Source organism: Hippocampus comes, unplaced genomic scaffold (genome assembly GCF_001891065.2).
Source record: "Hippocampus comes isolate QL1 unplaced genomic scaffold, H_comes_QL1_v1.1 scaffold82, whole genome shotgun sequence".
NCBI classification, from domain to species: Eukaryota; Metazoa; Chordata; class Actinopteri; order Syngnathiformes; family Syngnathidae; genus Hippocampus; species Hippocampus comes.
In genome coordinates this window covers 2944599-2962943 of record NW_017805135.1, presented here as the reverse complement: position 1 = coordinate 2962943, position 18345 = coordinate 2944599, and the positions used below count along the sequence as shown (strand labels likewise).

At 43.9% G+C, this 18345-nt stretch overlaps 1 long non-coding RNA gene across 1 annotated transcript; it reads left to right on the top strand.

Annotated features, from left to right (window-relative positions):
• Positions 1-782: 782 nt before the first annotated feature.
• On the top strand, positions 783-11195 carry LOC109513895 (uncharacterized). The gene is made up of 2 exons (XR_002167886.1): positions 783-937; positions 10866-11195. It is a non-coding gene; the product is annotated as an uncharacterized LOC109513895 (long non-coding RNA).
• Positions 11196-18345: the final 7150 nt, after the last annotated feature.

The window sequence follows — 18345 nt, the reverse complement described above, 5'->3', positions numbered from 1 at the left end:
TCAGCACAGTGGTTCTCCTCCCCGAAGTCAACATGGGGGGGATGAAAGACGGGAAGACACATGGTAAGGCCACGGTGTGTGCATGCCTGTCACACGCCTGTCCCCACTGGTGGGCACGCAGGCCATGATGATGTCTTCCAGATGGACACGTTTGTGTGTGTATGTGTGTGTGTGCATATGTGTGACTAGTGTGTGTGTGTGTGTGTGTGTGTGTGTGTGTGTGTGTGTGTGTGTGTGTGTGTGTGTGTGTGTGTGTGTGATTCACCCCGAAGGAAGTCAGTTAAAAAGCAAAGCAAGAGACTCACGAACATGTGACTTTTCTTACAACAACGAATGTAAACATCTCTTCCATGCGCTCTTGAAACTCTAAAACTTTGGTACTTTGAGGCGTGATCACAACTTGTTCGACATGGTCAACTTGAAGGCAAGTGACAGCACAATTCTCTGTTGAGAAAAATTATGTTAAGAATAACCTGTCACAGAAAAACATGACTGACTGGACAGACAATGCTTTAAGGAAAAATGTAAACAGTATTAAGATGAAAATTAAGTGAGCCACCGATGTAAAGTAAAACAGATGTACCTGTACTTCAGTAGGACTCACTGTCAGGCCAATGCACACAATAAACAGCATTGGTAACTTCCAAACTTTTTTCGTAAAACACTTGTATGCAGAGGTGGGTATTCCATCAGTACTGACGGAAGTTCCGTCAGACGCCCGCTTTTGTTGACGACAGACAGAAACACGCCCCTGTCTCGCGTGTTTCTTCACGGTGCTGTCCAGTAGATGGCGGTATCCATCAAAGAGCTATAAATCCGCCTATGAGAAGAAGAAGAAGCATATGATCACAACAAGAATTTATAAACAGGAGCAGGAATATCAGACTTGAATTGGGTTTTACCCTTGGACACAATGCAGAGCTGGATTCTGGTTCAGGTCAGGCAAAAAACGTTTGGGTGTTTTAGGGGTTACAAGCCACGAGCATGCGCCTGCTGTACTTGCTGTAGTTTAATAGATTGGCAAATAAGTGTGTGTGTGTGTGTGTGTGTGTGTGTGTGTGTGTGTGTGTGTGTGTGTGTGTGTGTGTGTGTGTGTGATCTTTTGTCATGCACCCGTATGATCTAGATTCACCTATATATATTGCACACCATCTACCATTTATGATGGTTTTGTTTTGTTTTTTGTTTTTTAATTTACTGACAGAAGAGATGACGTAAGTGCAGTTAAAATAACATGACAAACTGGTTGACTGACAATTATCGTTTCGTTGAGCTTGAAAAAAATGATGGAAAGATGATGACGGACTAGTGCTCAGATAAATGATAGAGTGGCAAAATGTTGGAAACTGCCCACCTCTGCTTGCATGTCAGTTATATAAATTGATGACCAAAAACATGTTTCGGCATTAACAAGATGGATAACTTGCTGACATTGACAGGTGGTGGGATTGTGCATCAAACTAGCAGTGGTGCCCCAAGCATGTGGAATTATTTGACTGAAAAGGGAAACCGGTAGCAGGGCCACTTGAAAAATAATAAATAAATGCACGCACATTTAAAAAGGCATCCGCTAATGATAGCTGACGAACATCCTTAAATCATCATGTCAGCCTTTAAAGAATTCACCAAAGGCTCTCCTGGAACAATGAAAAGACGGACAATATACTGTCGAGTCTACTTCGTACTTCAATGATGAAACAAAGAGGTGGTCAATCAATAACCTCTTTACTGTATTTGAAAAAAAAAAAAGTTTGATTCTGTAAAAAAAAAAAAAAAAGAAAAAAAAAAGCATTTCTCTCTTAGCCTGCACACATGCTCGTAACCCTCGTCCTACTCCCTGACTGATGAATCCGGTCACAAATCACAGACTCCTTTATGGTCTCAGAGACAGATGGACCATATAAAAGTTTTTACAGCAATCCACATGACACAACTGCAGGTTTGCTTCAATACATTCTAGCAAAGCATGACCACTGTAGACCGAGTACAAACGCAGCAGTGGTGTTCCGTGAACTGGTTTTATCGTTTGACAATTTCCGACAGTCTGCAAGGCAATGACGGTGTCGTCATCAGAATGGATGAGCAGGTGTCTGAATATAATTGGATGAACAAGTTGGCAGTGTGGTTTGTGCAAGGGAGGTGAGAGTGAGTGAGAGGGCTCGTTTGGAGATGCAGGCATTGAGTTGACAACTGAAAAACACATTAATGACATTATCGCTTAATTGAAATCGATTCAACTGCCAGCGCCTTAGTGTTGACTACAAAAAAAAACTTATTCAACCCCTAATATGTATATGTTGTTGAAAAAAAGACATGATTTACTTGAATCCATCTCTGACATAGCGTTTATAATATGTACCCTTATAATGTACATATTGCTGGTGCAGCAATACTCTGTTAAAGAACTCGTCCACTCACGTGCAAACTAACTAGCGCGCATCAAGTGACATGTCCATTTCATTCCCAAGTGCTATCAGTCAGCCTGTCCATCACTGCCACATAAACAGCTTTTAGCGCCATCAACAGTTGAGGTGTATTCCCTCACCCCCCCTTTTGGATTTACCTTGTCATCCTTCATTTGGCAAAAGGGATTCCAAAAAATGAATGACAGGCGAAGAAGAGGAGAAAAGACAACACCGAGGGAGGATTTAAGGGAGAAAAGACACTCTCGAGCTGTTTGCTCTGCGATGGACGGACAACAATGAGCGAGCGCAGGCAGCCATTGCGAAGAGATGACAAGAGATGAAGATGAATGAGGGGCCACTCGAGAAGATAAGAGTGTTTCTTCACTTTTTTTTTTTTTTTTTATTCCCCGTGCTGCCTTTCTTGCGCTCTCTCGCTATGATGAGGTGAAAAGGCAATCTGGAAGTGAACAGTTCCGAAATATTTTTTTTCTTTCTTTTTTAATGGCGATTCAAAGATGGCCACCTTTCCTCTAAGGGGGGATGTTTGGCTTTTGTAATTTCAGCCACGAAACTAGTGATTACAAGCGAGACAACTTTTTTTCTTAATTCCCCTCCCCGCCATTTTTTTTTTTTTTTTTTTTGCTTCAGATCCCGGCAGCTGACGATCTGCCCCGGCAGCCGGGCCTTTTAATCAATCACAGAGATAATCAAATGTCACTGGCTATCTGCTCCATGTAATTACTTTTGCAATTAAAAATCAATCTCCAGTCACCTCGTCTAATTAGAGGGATGGGCAGATCTTCATTTGGATTGATTTGATCATGCATATTGACTCCCAAAAAACATGCAGTAACGTGGCCGCATTTGCTCATTATGGAGCAACACCCGACAAAATGCCAGGGATTATGGACGCGTGCTGTTAAGGCGTGTTGTGATTCCTGCTGTAGAAGGAGGAGGTCTCCTGTTGAGGAAAGGTTCAACCTCGCATGCTTGTCATGACAACACTTCATTGGAGGAGGAGGACTAACGGAAGCTTGGAAGAATGCCTTTTAGGTTCGTGACGGTTGGGGGGGGCGGCTGAAAAATGGATTCGGTCGACTCTTGGTCCATCAGTGTTTCAAAGTGTTCAGTCAGTTGTTAGGCCTCAGCAAAACGGGAGTCCATCAGTGATGAACCGCCGGTATTGACGGACTGCCCGCCACTGTTAAATTCCAGAAGCAAGTGCCATGGGTATACTCAGTGATGATGCAATGCATTACGCACATTAGTCGTCCTGCTAAACTCGCGTTAGGACAGGCTCCATGCCACTTATAGAAGTTACACGAACATGTTCTGTGCGTTAGTCGTCATAAACGTGAGATCCTTTTTTTGTCACAGGGGAGCCATGTCTATAAATCACGCGTGCTTAAAGTATCATTTAGCCTGTGCGCTTAAAGCCACCGCTGTCATTTGAGCGGAAGGTTCACTTGTGCAGCCAACAACGTCGATGCCTTTAATTTACAGCTTTTGCCTGGAGGATACTTCTTTAGCTTTATGAAGTGGTATTAGGGGGGGCCTATTTAGTTGTCATTGCAGAGCTCCGCTCAGTGTGGCGCATCCAGAGTGAGCCAGGCTGACGAGGGGGAGCAAAGGGAGCCATTTCAAATGGGAATGGCTGTGCTTTTAACTCAAAGAGCTGTGTAGTGTGGCAGCTGAGCAGCAGTGCCTTTGAAGGGAAGGAAGAGAGAGGAGTTAAAGGGGAGGGGGAAATATAACAGACGTGGGTCAGCCCCGCATATTATTCCCCCTCAGGACGTACACGTTCTATATTGGCTCAAGCAGCACGATGCCCCTTGGGGTCAGGAAAGCCTTTCTTGGCCCAGTGCTTAGAGGGGCCCTTTACAAACGGGCCGAGCAGCGGTGAGCACTTATTAAATTTCCATCAAGTTCATATCAAATTTGCAGGATTGGAGGGGAGACACCACCAGGGGAGCTGATGCCACCGGCTGCAGCCCCCCTGTGTCACTGAGGCCCGATGTGGTTTATCCTCACTTTCATCCCTCCCTTGATGCCTCCTCCCTTCTACTATCCACGCTTTCCTATTCTATTTGCAGAAACAAAAATGGCGTTTCAATCTTGAGAACAATGTCACTTTTAAAATGGCTCTAAAACTGAAGGAAATGTACAAATACATGCCGATCGTATACGTTTCTTTTCTGAAGCAGTTGCACCTCCCCTGAAGTCTACTTCCCACTGCTAAAAGTATCTCCTGGATTCAAATGAATCGAAGTCAATGACCATCACGTCACCCACAACTGAAAGCATTTATCATGTAACCAAGACCGTATATAAGTTAATTAGGACCACAGGCAGCCATATATAAATCACAGTTTGTTCATTTTATGGTACAGTCGAAACTAAATATGCTTACATTTGAGAAGTCAACCACTTTGGAATTGAGCATACTTGGATAAAATACAGTATACAGTATATAATGCATTCCCGGATCCAAGCAGCTCAAATAAGGTGTTTGCTGTGATTTGTCACTCAGAAATGTGACAATACAGCAATGTAGATGGAACAAATAAGAACTCGTCATGAAATGCCACTGGCCAGTTGGGTTTATAGGTCAAGAGCATGACCTGAAAGTGCACACGGGCCCGCCTGTGAGATCAAGATGGTGATGGGTTATACACGATTGTCCCATTAGTTCATCTAAGCCCCCCCACCCATCCCCACACACCTCCTCTGCTTAGCCCCACTTTCAAAGATGATGGCGGCCAAATGGACCGATCCTGTCGCCTGATAATGTCTGGGCTGTTGATGGGTCTGATGACATCTGCACTGTCCGTCTGCGCCAGCAGACAAATGCAAGCCCAGCAAGGTTATGGCTGGCTTTTTTGGAGCCTTATCAATCAATTACATTTTGGCTTTGTCAAATTAATTGTATTGAATTGTTTGCTGCAGATAGGGAGTAGGTAGTTTACTCACAGGGTATGGGAAGGTGGCGTGTTGTGCTGGATTTTGTTCAACCTGGTTCACTTTTACTTCCCCTTGATCTCTCCTTTATGGCTTTGAATGTTTTTTTTTTTTTTTGGGGGGGGGGCAAAAAACAAATGGAAACATTGACTGGTTCAGGGTATCCCCCGCCTATTGCCCGAAGATGGCTGGGATAGGCTCCAGCACCCCCCGCGGCCCGAGTGAGGATAAGCGGATTGGAAACTGGATGGATGGATGGATTGAGATATATATAATGGTGCTGTGTAGGTGTTTTACAAACTGCTTATTATTATTTTATATATTTTTTTAACTGCACAGTACATAAGAATGAAAGATCATCCCAAGGTGTACAAAGCAACGTGAAAGTCCCGATGCCCGTCAGAAACTCATCATCAGTGAGAGTCGAAACGATGTGGGCGGATACTAAATGTCCTTCTGAACCCAGTCAGGAGATTTGTGAACAGCGTTTCTTATCGCTTTGAACGCCTATCGATCCTTGTTTGGAAGTCAACCTTAATTTAAGTTGTATGCCCCGGACCTAACTCCCTCACACCCCTGCTTCACATGACACTGGGTGTACCCACCCGATAACCCGAAGTCAGTCGAGTAGAATGCATTCCATGGGTTCTTTGTTAGTTTTCCCCATACTCAATCAATGACAGTTGGTCAAAAAAAGCCCATCCCTTACACTAAATTCATGCAAATGTGGTTCAATTAAAAGCAGAAATATGGTTATAGGTTGGCCACGGAAGTCCAGCCCCACGTCCTTTCCTTATGAAAAGCCGGATTGATTATGTAACCCTCAGCTCACCATGCCTAATAGCTGATAATGATGTGTGATGGGTGAGTAGAACTCTGGCGTAGCAGACTGCCAAGCCTTGCCGGAGCCAGGGTCAGGCTGTGTTCATCTTCCTAATGAGATGTCGCACGGAGAAGATGAAGCGACCGAGTGGTCATTTCCAAACTAATTCCCCCTCTGGCTTTGTCCAGACAGGTCCGCCAAGTGACCACATCACTCCAAAGATTCATTTGTCAGAAGGGTATTTGGCCTGGTCTGCTTACCCCCACCAGGGTAATGGTGGGCCTGGGGTCCTAATTAATCCACTGCGGGGATCATCAAACTGTGGTGCATGCAACCCTGAGGGGGTCTGAGAAACCTCCAATATATTGATCCGATGTTACAGGGCTGATCCCATTAAGTAAGGTGATCAACTTCCTGCAACACAGATGGGAAGCAGTTGTTACCGCACAAAGTATGGAGAATCATAGGAAAACAAAATGAGCAATCATTTATCTTTTTTTTTTCCATAAATATGTGTTTGTGAAGAAAATATAACGCCGATGTCAAGTAGTTCTCAGAAACAGCAGTTTGACCACCAAATAGTAAGTTCGCAGTTTCAAAGAAAATCTGCAAACATCATTTCGATTTATTTTGCTCAGGACTTTTTTTTTTTTTTTTTTATACTGTAAACAGATGGAAATTCTCTTACCTTGGTAACATTTTTTTTATTTCATCTGTGCTGTATGTTGCACATGCAGCACATTTGACAATAAAGTTGTACTTGACTTGACTTGAATTTTGGATGGCACTGCAGCCTTTGGCAGAGCTTCGAGTTGTCGTTTCTTTATTGCGTCACGTGACTAAAAACAGCTGACTGGGTCGAGAAACATTCAAAATGACGTTGCCAGACCCACCTGAGTCGGTTCTTCTGTCCTCCGCCACCACTGAAAAATGTGATCCCAGCTTTGCGGGAACACGAATTCCACCTCATCCCTAAAAAAAATACACGGTAGTAAACATAATCTAGACCAGGGAGAGGCAACTAAATGCACTTTAACGAACTGTCCATGGTTCGCTGTTGTTTGTTTACTTTACATACACTGCATTACGGAACTGTTTCTGTCCTGAGGAATCATTATTGTTTCGGTGTATTTACGTTTTTTTAATGATACTGCAATTGTGTCTGTTTGATTGAACACGATGGCGTTAATGGCGATATATTGGCTTTTTTGATGTGGTGCACCAACCGCCAGGATGCCGAAGTGGAGTGCGTAGCTTACAAAGACCGGGAATGGCTGATGTACTGGACGCATCGCGAGTGATCCGGCCTCCCATCCAGTGTTTACCTCCACTCCCGAGGAGATGAGCCGAGGTTAAATCAGCGCTTGTCTTTTCCCTCTGAACATCTAAATCTTCAATGGAGAGAAGTGAGATGTACTCATTCTTTCATCCAACCGCCTCCTCCCCCCTTGGGCGAGTTTCTCTTAAGTTCTTCGCTGCATTTTCAGTGGGTCAGGTTGATCCCCTCCATCATTGAAACTCATTCGGGGGGCATTAAAGTGTAAACGAGATGAAAAAACAAAGGGCTTAGGCAAATCAGATGGCTCAAACAACAACAACAAACCCACACTCTGTAATCTTCTTAGGGAAATTAATGAGGGGGGGAGCCCCCCTCGGCCAAGGTGGATAATGATCCCGGACCGCGGGGATGAGAGGCTGCAGTGGATCAGGCAGAAGGTGAGAACGGGAAAGGGGGATTAGAGACGGACTCCCACCAGAATCAAACAGGACTCTGCCAAAGGGATCCCTCCCCTCCGATTGCCCAAACTTCAAAAAGTCCTGCCTAAGCTGGAAGTAGGTGTCTGTAATCCCCTCTGTGGCTGCAGATCTATGCGGCCGACCCGGGCCCGGGCTTTCATGCTGCAGCTTGTTCGCCGTGCTCTTCCTCCATGTCCTGGGAACGTAAACTTTTGCACCGCGGCGGCTCGCCGTTTGCAGATTGCCGGGATGGGCCCGCTCATTACCTCTTCATTAGCGCACCGCATCGTCGGCTGCCAAGAGATCAGTCCCGTGCATTGAAGACCGCCTTGTTGCACCGCGATGCTCATAAGGGGCCGTAGACCAGAAGCCTGCAATTTACTTGGCATTGATGCAACTACATATGAAGAGAATGACCCCCAGGAAAGCAAAATCTTCAAGGATCTATTAACTTCTCTTGAATGTTTTTAGACTGCAGCAATGAAGTAGGGGGGTGGGGGTGGTAAATCAGACCATGTCGCTTTTTTTTTTTTCTCCTCAAAACATTTCGTGCTGTGCTGGGACAGTCTCTCCAAATGTCATTTTACATAAAACTGTTACAGGCTGTGAAGCATGTTTGAGAGTTCAGGAACGTATTTCAAAGTATACAAAAAACATGTTTTGAAGACATTGGATGCGCCTGAGTTTACAACCAGTCATTTAAAAGCATGAATGTAGCCAGTCGTTTTTGAGGTAGTCTTGTATTGTCAGATCAAAATGGAGATTGAGGACTTATTCCAATGCATTTGAATAATTGTGTGTGCATATCACACTTATATGAAACATACATATGTTTGTCGTATAAGTTCACATATTTGTTGAGTTCATAGGTCTACATGACATTAAAGTATTTCATTTATAAAATTCTCTCCACCGGTTAATAGAGATAAATTTTGCGACGAGATCTCCTCAAAATTCCTTCTTTTATTGCCTTATACCTGTCCATTCCTGCTGCATGGTTGTCTAATCAAATCACGAAGGAATGGAAAGGGATAGCAGAGGGGGCAATCTTTAAAAAAGAAAAAAAAAAGACATATCCCTGCGTCTTAGATTCTTAGAATTAGTGTCACAACTGTCACTTACATCCTGCTGGTGTCTTTTGAGCTACCTTTTGAAATGTGATGCCAGATGCCACTCGAAGCTGGATTTATTTGCCGCTCGCCTTACTTTTGTACCGTGCGTAGGGTCCCGGATTATTTAAACTGTGGTGTGGAATTGAAAAAGGAAAAAAAAAAGAGTTGCTTGGTGGCGCTTAACGCGTTCTTTCCAATTGCCCCCCAGTTCCTCCTTATCCCCTCCGATTCCGTTCCCTCCCATTGAATCCACCAGCCAGAATCAGGAGCTAAGTCTCATCAACCGCTCTGCCATCCTCTGGTGCGTTTGTGGCAATACACATGTATGCCAGCTGCATTGCAATGGTGGGTTTTATGTACGTCTGACCATGCTATATGAAATTAAAAATGATTTTTTGGGGGTAAATAGAACATTTGAACTGGATTTGTCGTGTTTTGGGAAAGAGCTCTTCAAATGTCACTTTACATCAAACTGTCTGCCAAATGGACCAGCAAAAAATAACTGCCAGTTCTGTAATTTGCCAGGCCCAAGGAAATCATGTAGCTACATTTGTGCACTGATGCTAAAAATATTTTTTTCTCTACCAAGGCATAGGCCCTTATATGAGATTGTAGATGAAGACATTTGTAACTAATGCGTAACTGGTCTTTTTCTAGTGACGTCGACCGCATCTTGTTAGCTTAGCTTTTCCAGTATTCTCGTACGAGTACCAGTGAAACATCCTCATGTTAGTAGCACAGCGGTAGGATTTTAGTTAACAAGCTTTACATAACAATTTTTTTAAACCGCCTCCCCTGTTAAGTGTCGGGGGGAGCTGGAGCCTATCCCAGCTGACTTCCACCAAAAGGTGGACCATATGCCTTGGACTGGTTCCCAGTCAGTCATAGCGAACATGCTTGCAGCATAACCTGAAAAAAATGGGTGTGTTAAATTTATTAAATTTTCTTTTCTCAAGTAGTTGCACAAGAAAAAATCATTTGGATCTAGCTACATTTTTAAGTACATGTATAGTAGACTTCAAAAGAAAATTTGGATCCAGATTACATGATTTTGTGGAAACCCTCGACGAATTAAAATTGAGTTAATTCAAGAAAACATTTTTTCCAGTGCAGTCTCAATTTAATGGTAATTCATTTCGTATATTCTTGTCTTGGAGCTGTAAAAAACGTGCGCCTGTTTATTTTTCATATTCAAAAGATTATGCGTATGGTTGCATCGTTTTTCCCAGAGTGTATCATTCAATTCAACAGCCTGCAGCAGGAAAAGTGTCAGACTTGCAACGCTCTGATTGGCCACTCTATATTTTGAGGCGGTGGCTCACCAAAAGGTAAAATGTCCTCCATTTTTACTGATTACTGTTTTTGGCTTTTAGACAAAACATGAAACATTATCAGCAGAACAGTGTAATTGGGATTTGACCGACTGCTTCACTGTCAGATCTGGCTTTGAATCTCCAAGGGAACTTCACTTTTGTGAATTTTCTTCCGGTATTCTGGTTTCCTTTCCCATTCCCAAAATATGCATGTGAGGTTAATTGAAGACTAAATTGTCCGTAGCTGTGAATGGTTGTTAGTCACTGTATTCTCTGCAAATGGCCGTCAATGTCTCCTTAGTGTATCTTGCCTCTCACTCAAAGACTGCTCGGACTTGCACTTTGGCGCATATAAAAAAAAAAAAATGAATGGATGGAGAGTCACTATTGTTTTCCAAAAGGCACTTTGCCCCCCATCGCAAACAGCATTTACAGTCTTGTATAACGCGAAACCTAAACTATTCTGTAATGGTGTTGTGTCCCCTAAATTAAATTACTGCATCTCCTCTCCCGACAGAAATTTCCAAGGCCACGCACACATGCAGTGTTGCCGGCCCCACGCAGTTTTCGGCCAGGTGTCGAAGCTCGACTTCTCTGCTGGACAGCCGAGTGACTTTCATTGCTCACTGCTGACTTTGCTCATAGATTAAACACCGTGGCTGCGTTTGAGATGAGCGGGGTCCTCTTTAGATAATCCAATAAGCGTCACCAAACAGAGATTTGAACAGCGGCATTAATGTTTGTATATGCCTTCAACGATAATCCACACTTCTCACAAAAGATGGGCAATTAACTAAACCGCCATGACAGACTCATTGGGCAAATAAATTCCATTTTCACTCTTATTTTCTAATTTTCATCTTTTGTCATGTCCTCAGACCCTGAAGGACTAAGGTCTTCTGTTATTAGCCAAACATTGACGTTTTGGTGTATGAGCTAGCAACAGCATGCCATTATTTTAGAGACGCTTTGAAAATGTGGCTTGGATCCAGCCACATTTCTGTTAATTTGGGGTTTTGGAAACTTCAGCCTCTCATAATTGGCATAATGTTGTCTTCTTTTGGCAGAAAATTAGTCAAGAATGAATTAACAGCGCCACTGATGCTTTTCCTTAATTGCAGCAATCTGCAGTCAATGCCATACATTCAATCGATTCCTAATGATGTTCATGATTGTTCATCCCTTCTAAACATTGACATTTTTCCACTAAATAGATGCATTCACTTGCAACACACACACATGAAATGCCTCTGGATTCCCCCAGCATGTCTGCGCTGCTTCCCGCCCTGCTGGTGTTGTCATGAATACCTGCTCGACCTTGTTTTTTGATATTTACATCCACTCGCCAGAGGATATTTATCTGCGGGAGCATATTAGCTTCAATTTCACCCCCTCAAAATGCTCACAGTTGCAAGGACACGGCACTAGTAGCATGCTAATTAATGCCTTCAACATGGTCCCTGGAACAATTAATGTGTGTCATTATATTGTAATTGCGTGATAATTCTAAATCTAAAGCACAAGCGGAAACAACGAGCAACACTTTTTTTTTTTCCTTTTATTCAGCCCTGAAGGCAGGATTCCACGCTGCTCCTGGGAGCAGATTATGCCTTGTGATTATTCGCCTGTACAGGATTAATAGTAAACTGAACTGTAAGATTTGCCAATGCTTTGTTCTTTTACTATTTTGGGATGCAATTTGACATGTATTGGAGAAGTACAAGTACATTTCGTAGAAATTGAAAATGTTCAGAAAAAAAAGGCGCTGTCACACAAACGTTGCAAACTACTATTCATGTGAATGGGGCGCATGTTTCCATGTTGGCAAAATTTAACGATTGTTTTTATGCAATGTCATGAAAACTCCCATCTTGCACAGGTCAGTTGCAGTAATTCAGCATTGTGTAATGACTCGATGGCACACTCAAACAATACCGCCTTAAAGTCATAAGGTGTCAAGTATGGATTAGTGTGACCGACTGTTCCAGCAAAAACATGCTGTGCGGTGGGCTTATCGGCGCCCCCCTGCACGGACACTTGGTGAAGACATATGGTCCTCTGCCTGAGAAGCACCTTGCTTGTCATCCACCGCAAGTCCACTCACCCTCCTCCGTACTTTTAATTCACTAAACTGACTTGCACTTTCCTCCGGGGTCCTTTCACTTATGCCACCGGTGACAAGAAATATGCAAAGGGGACAATCCCTCATCAGGAAGGCTGACAGGGTGCCGTCTCATTTATTGCCACTCACCACAGCGCTGTGGAGCTTCCCCTTTCAGAGAGCCCTTTATTAACCCCGTGATCCAAAAGATCTTGAAGGTGTTTGGCTATTGATCCAGCGTCAAGGGATCTTGTCGCAAAGTTTGCAAGAGTGCAGAGAAACTGCAACGAGTTGACTTCCGATGAGAAACAGCTTACACCCTCGACCAGAGGACCAGATCTGGCCTGCCACATTATTTTAATGTGGCCCGCGAAAGCAGCTCAAAAATTTCAACTTTAATGATCCTTCCGAAAATGTCGACCAAAATTTTAAATTCTCATATGTAATTACTAAGAGATGTATTCAAAGCATTTTCTTGTGACCAAACCCCTCATGATCGTAACTTAAACAATTGTTGAATCAACAGTTATTCTTCATTTCTTTATATAGTTTCAGTCATAACAGCCCTCCTAGTGAAACGGTAGCTAAAATGCAAAAATTATTTTGGCACCTCTGCCCTAGACTTATCGTCACTGACAAGGTATAAAGGGATCAATCCGATGGACAATTTACACTCATCAATTAATCCAAAGCCCGTATCCCACTGAGTTTTGCAAATGTTTGCAAAGCTAGCAAAAGTTGATATTTATATAAACAGTATTTTTTTTTTTGTTTGGCTTCGAACGTCTTCAAATTTTCTTGGCGACGAGAAAACTATTTGCGATCATTAAAAGTGTTGCGAATGTCTGGCGAACACCTTTGCGACATTTTACGACCTTGAACTCTGAAGAAAAATCAACATTCTCTACATCTGCAAACACTCGCAAACATTCGCTGCTCAGTGGGATACGGCATTAAAACGGAAGTCAACCCAATTTTTTTTTTTTTTTTAATGCAGCCCGACAAGTCTCAACATGGCATTATGATTAATATTGAAGTTAGCAGCTATGAGTAGTTCTGCTGGCATGACGGACAGTCTAGTGGTGATCATGTTTGCCTCAACAGTTCTGAGGTTCATGCCTCAAATTTCGGCTCTGGGCAGTTTGCATGCTCTCCCGATACTAATGTGGATTTACTCGGGTGAGCCCCAAACGTTCCTCAGACAAGTAATGGGTTATTTGTCCAGTGCCTTGCAAATGACTACTGACCACTTCAGGATGTCTCGACCAGTGTCAGATGGAATATGCTCCAGTTCACCAGTGACCTGAATCAGGATAAGTGCTACAAAAAAATATGGATGGATGGATGGATTCTCCCACTACCTTCATTCTTAAGCGAGAGCTTTACCAAACCCCATAAAGCAAAGGATCTTTCCACATGGCTAGTGATTCAATGGAAGATTGATTTTGTTGAAAAGTTTGTAAGAGTTCTTTGAAACTACAAACCGCTACTTCTTCTTCAGAATCAATCCCAACCTTATTTCCGCCCATGTGTCTTAATCTTCGCCCCACTTGAGTGTAGTAGAGTCGTTGATGGGCACGAATAATTGCCATCAGTCTTTCACTCTATTTTATTTACTTTTTTTTTTTTGCCTCCGTCGGCCTTGCTTACAAATAAGACACTCGGCGAGCTAGTGGAATTTCCTGCCCGTAACGCTGGTGATGTATTGGATTTTTTACGGTCGCAGCAGCTTCACCAACAGCCCTTTCATTGTCTCGTCCTGAGAACAATCTTCTGTGAGTGTTTGCAATAGTCACTCACACCCTCACTCACTCCTCTCTGTGCATTTCAGGGTATCATTTGCAATTTAATGCTCACCTGGGGTGAGCCTTGACAATAGCTTTCCACCATGAAATGGCCCGGGCCCTGCCTGCATGCCTAATGAGGTTGATGTTGAGCTATTTAGGACATTGTCCCTTTACAATATCTACTTAATGCAACTCCACGGGAGTGGATTGTCGCAGCGGTTAAAGATTCTATTAAGTCTATACAAAAAAAAAAAAAAAAAAAAAGCCATTCCATTCCACGCCATGCACCCTCCGCAGTGTAGTGGGAAGGTGCAACCCAGCTGACACTTCTTGTGTGTGCCTGTTTGCTCCAAACCGGCGGTTGGAAATCATGTTGGTTTTGCAACATATGAAATTGGGCTTGCGCTGGCTGACTCGCGTTAATTGTCTCACCAGAAAAAAAAAACGTCTGCCAGCGCAGACGCATTCTATGTGCACTGTTATTCTGAACGTGCAACCTTTTCAAATGACAAAGCAGGGAAAGAGTCACTGGGTGCTGCTTTTTTTGGGGGGGTACTTGATATTATGAAAACGGTCTTGTTGTGCTTTGTACCAGCCTGTGGGAGTTTTTAAACAAGCCCATATGGTGATAGCCACCAGCTTTTGAGAAGACGGCTGGAGTAGGAGGGGGGTGGGTGCTATTGGCCGAGGCCAGGATTTCACACAGTCAGTATTGAGTGGGATTGAGGAGGCGAGCTCTTAAGCTGTCTTTTCAGGCACAGCAAAAGCCTTCCATCTGGCCTCTCCTAAAACTCAGGGCCGAGTTTACTCAGCTCCCCGCCGGCTGATTGGGCCTCCTGAAGCAGAAGTAACAGCATCAATAGTGTAAACCCTTGCCACTTGAGAGTATTACATTTCTTTTCATGCTTGACTTAATCAAAAGTGGGGAAGTGAAATTAACACCTTTTTGATGTCCTTTTCTCCCCGCTCGCCGAGAGGGCCGACGTGAACCCGTTTGATCTCCGCAAGAGCCCCCGCTAAATGGCTAAATATGCCAAGCAGACGGTGTGCGGTTGCCAGTTTACGCAGGGTCACCCTGTCAGAGCACTCCATGCGGTGGGGCGCGCAACCTCGCGGAAGGCTCGTCCAAGACCCTTCGTCAGCGTCCGGCCAAGCTGCTGTCCTTCTTGGAAGCACGCTACGTTTCCTCCAACTTCCCGGTGACCAGACCGAGCCAGAAAATCAATCATGCTGATGATCTAACCCAGAGTAAGCCTGGTGTTGATTGAGCAACATCGAATGAGACTGTAACTTCCCAAAAGAAAAAAAAAAGCATATTAGTCAAGTGTCAAAGCTATGATGTGTTTATTTTATGGGACCGGCATGGCTTTGCTAATTTAGTGTGCATCAGACAAAAGTGTGTCAATTAAGGAGCGGTTGGGGTGGCATCGTAGATGATTTATGGTAGTCATTAGAACTCCTACCATAATCCTATTCTGTGATTTCCCGATTGGTTCACGTTCAAAACCGTGTTTTCCACTGAAACCAACTTTATTCGAACTAGCAGCAGTCGTTGGCTTACTAGCTAGTAGCTAGCATGACAACACCTTCTACCATTTCACTAAGTGCCCCCACCCTTTAAGTAAATTCTTCTAAAATAGCCAGGGATTTCTATGCCTGTTCATTTATTGCATTAATCAATGAGTATCTGCATATGATCATCCCATAGATAAGGTGCCAGCGGTTTCAATAAATGTTGCCCGTATGTGGAACTCGTGCTTTGATGATGTCAAGTAAGCGCCACACCACTTGAGCTGGGGAGTTGTGACTGCAGTGCCCAACTAAAATCCAAGCTGTTGACTCACTAAAGCTGAGGGGAGATGACCCGGGAATGTGTGAAGATGCCCCTCGATGGGAATCGGGCATGAGCCAATGACAGTTGCTCTCAGAGCCGGCCTGGCTTTAATGAGTGTGCGATGTCTGTGAGTCTTTAGCTCCTTTTAAAGCTGGGGGAATCACAGGCCAAGGATCCGACTGATAGGGGGAGCCGTGAGGATTTCAGTATTTCGGGGGACGTGTTTGCGCCTCGCCGGCAAAGACACAAGCTTGGCCCTCTTTGCTCTGCCCTTCCTCTCTCTGCAGGCACCAGCGTTGACCACCACAGGGAGACTCACCTCACAAGTTCCTGTTTATTTCCCAGTCTTGCATCTTGTGTTGCACCCCCACCCCCTCTCTTTTGTTGTTCACTCTCTCACTCTCTGACTGGACTTGAAAAAAAAAAGCAGATAATTAAATGTCTTGTACCCTGCGGACAACAAATTTCCCCCCACTCTTTGAGCTGAATATAAATGACTGTCAAAAATGTTGTGAAAAGAAGGGCCCCCCCTTCCCCACGACCGCCATCCAGGCAGCCAAAAATCCCGCTGAGGAACTTGTCTAGAGATCGCCATGTTCCGACAGTTCCAGCTCAACAAGATACATAGTTTCCTTTCAGCTACAAGCTTCTTATTGGTTACTATAGTTTCACTAATGCGCAATTGAAGGCGATGCCTAATCTGAACAGAATGGGTTAAAAGGTGCCGATGTCCATCGCCGCAAAACCACATGTTGAGAGTCAAGGGACCACTGGCCCACAAAGACCGGGTGCCCCCCACCCCCCACGAACCCCCCCTCTCGGCTTTGATGTGGCCCCTATCAACAGGCAGGAGATTGAAGAGGGATGGGAGAAGAATATCTCGGGGCCCCTTGCAGCACACAACTACAGCAGACAATGGCGTAAGGGGCCCCTCGGTGCAAAAGATGGGCGGTGGGCGGGTATCTCTCAAAGAACACGAATCACCACTTCTTCGTCTATCAGCACCTCATCATAATCATCGTCTTGCATCGAAAGTGTCGCGGAGAGGCTCTCACATTGGGCTATGGAGGGCGAGTGTGTGTGCGTGTGTGCGTGTGTGTGTGTGTGTGTGTGTGTGTGTGTGTGTGTGTGTGTGTGTGTGTGTGTTGCTGGGGACCCTGGGTTTCAAAAGACCGCCACTCAAAGGGCCCCGAGGAGTAATTGAAAAGCTAATATTGTTCAGCATATCCCAGGGATTACATGGCATTGTTGGAACAAGGATGCAATACTGCAGTGTTTATTTTTGGTCAGGCTTTGTTACAGCCACTAATTGGTGCCGTGTGTGTGTGTGTGTGTGTGTGTGTGTGTGTGTGTGTGTGTGTGTGTGTGTGTGTGTGTGTGTGTGTGTGTGTGAGAAAATATGGCGGGCGCATTTGCGACTGGACCAAACAGTCCAACCGTAATCGTTTTTGTGCCTTGTTATCCGCAGCAAATGATGTGGGAATGAAGCCCTGAGCTCGATGGGTGTCATTTTACAAGCGGAATGAAAACATTCCAAACCTAAATTTGGAAATTTGGAAAGTTTACTGGAAATTCGCATCGAACCTGACTGCCTTGAGCAGCTTTAGGTGTTACGCGTGGTAGAACTTCACATGTTACGTAGTTAAAAAATTACAGCTAAACTTGTTTAGTTTACATTAATTAACTTGCTCACTTACTGCTACTTGTAGTTGATATGAATATTAATTTGTTGTCATTACATGACTTCGATTGAGGCTGAGTATAGAAAGAAACTCATCAATCAACACATGTCCACATTGGTGGACAACGGCACACGCAACATTTATTTTGTTCATTTCGTGTATTGAGCATGTTTTAGTGAGGTAGGTGGTGGTGGTTCTAGTGGTGGCAGGGGAACTATCTGCACATATTTCTTTGTAAACAAGACAGCTATTTCAATGTTTAGTCATTAATGTGTATTGTACATGTGTATTATCCATTTATGAAGCTAACATTGATCTGAGTGTTGATGGTGATGGCCATTTGCATGACAATAATCAGGAAATATTATTTGTTTATGGATATGAAGCCTTTTTCTTCACGCATTTGCGACATATTAATTGCACTTTTACAAATTCATTGTAAGAGCTCACATGGTCCTGATAAAGTATTAGTGACTCATGTGGTTAAAAAACAAGCTGTGTTTTGATATTACTCCAATAAAATTCTGTGAACCTTTGTGGTGTCTGGATAAGTGATGATATTGGGGAAATGATCGTCTGTTCACAAGCTGGTG